The 1,793-nt window shown below is 40.7% G+C and overlaps 1 pseudogene; it reads left to right on the top strand.

The window, feature by feature from the left end:
* Positions 1–1,793, top strand: part of LOC112504422 — a 28,457-nt pseudogene that overhangs the window by 17,335 nt on the left and 9,329 nt on the right.

Below are 1,793 nucleotides of genomic sequence, written 5' to 3'. Positions count from 1 at the left end.
ACTGGTCTTCCTCAACACTCGTTTGCAAAGGAATCTCTTTGCTCAGCTTGTGAAAAAGGAAAACACACAAGAGCTAGCTTCAAGTCGAAGCAAATCTCTTCAGTGACTGCGCCTCTTCAGCTATTGCATATGGATCTCTTTGGTCCAGTCAACATGCAATCCCTAGCTGGAAAGAAGTTCATACTTGTCATTGTTAATGAGTATTCCAGGTACACTTAGGTTTTCTTTCTCAGATCCAAGGATGAATCATTTTGTTCATAAAAAAGATAGAAGTATTAAACGATGTTAAAGTACGATCTATCAGAAGTGACCATGGTACTGAATTCAAAAACAGTACTATGGATAACTTTTTTGAGGACAAGGGAATCTCTCACAACTTTTCTTCAGTGAGAACTCCTCAACAGAATGGGGTCGTTGAAAGACGAAATCGAACAATTATTGAGGCTGCTCGATCAATGCTTAGCGAATCCCATCTCCCTACTCAATTCTGGACTGAAGCTGTCAACACCGCTTGTTTCATCCAAAACCGATCACTGATCGTGAAAAGATTCAAGAAGATAGCCTATGAACTCTTCCATGGACGAAAGCCTTCCATAAGCTTTCTTCATATATTTGGTTGTACTTGTTACATTCTCAACAACCGCGACCAACTTGGAAAGTTCGATCCCAAAGTTGATGAAGGAATCTTTCTTGGATATTCTTATGTATCCAAAGCCTTCAGAGTTTTCAACACACAAAGACAAACAATAGAGGAATCCATTCATGTCACTTTTGATGAATCTCAGTCAGCTAATTCAAAACCCATCTCAAATGATGAGGATGAATTAGAAAACTGGATGTTCTCTCACTATGGATAACCTGAAGCTTCTTACAGTGCTCCTCTCAATACTGAATCTCTCGAAGCTGAAGATGATCCACTCATCATTCCAGTTACAAGTAGTCACTCCACCGCATCTTCTTTAGAGATCGCTGCAGTGCCCATTACTTGTGTTCCTCCCTCTACTTCAAACACTGATCCATCAGTGAATGAAATGCCTTCAGTTTCTGAACCTGTTTCATTTGCTGAATCTGAGGCTCCTTTAGCAATAGTCCATATTACTGAAGAAACTGCAGCTGAAGCCTCATCTTCCATACCTGAATTTTCCTATTCAGATGAAGCTCCTCTACCGGCTCAGTGATGGACTAAAAGCCATCCAATTCATCAAATTCTTGGTGATCCAGATGCAGGTATCAAGACACGTCGTGGTCTAGGTAATATATGTCTCTTCGTCAACTTTCTTTCTTTAGTTGAACCTAAGAAAATCAATGATGCTATCTCAGACCGTTCTTGCTATGCAAGAAGAGCTCATTAAGTTTGATAGGAACAAAGTCTGGTACTTTGTCCCACGTCCACCTGACAAATCAGTGATAGGCATCAAATGGGTCTATCACAACAAGTTGGATGAAGATGGTGTGGTAACCCACAACAAGGCTCGGCTTGTTGCTCAGGATTATAGACAAGAAGAAGGAATCGACTATGACGAAACCTTCACACCAGTGGCTAGACTCGAAGCAATTCGACTCTTTCTAGCCTTTGCTGCCCATAGAGACTTCAACGTCTTTCAGATGGATGTAAAGAGCGCTTTCCTTAATGGAAAACTTCAAGAGGAAGTTTATGTTGAACAATCTCCAGGGTTTGTTGACCCTAAGTATCCAAACCACGTCTATAGGTTGGATAAAGCTCTTTTTGGATTAAAGCAAGCTCATCGTGCCTGGTATGATACACTTTCTTCTTTTCTCATCTCTGAGAAATT

The sequence above is a fragment of the Cynara cardunculus genome, unplaced genomic scaffold (genome assembly GCF_001531365.2).
Source record: "Cynara cardunculus var. scolymus isolate 2C unplaced genomic scaffold, CcrdV1 Un_Scaffold_5547, whole genome shotgun sequence".
NCBI lineage: Eukaryota > Viridiplantae > Streptophyta > Magnoliopsida > Asterales > Asteraceae > Cynara > Cynara cardunculus.
The sequence above is the reverse complement of the archived record's forward strand: the minus strand, read 5'-3'. Positions and strand labels throughout refer to the sequence as shown.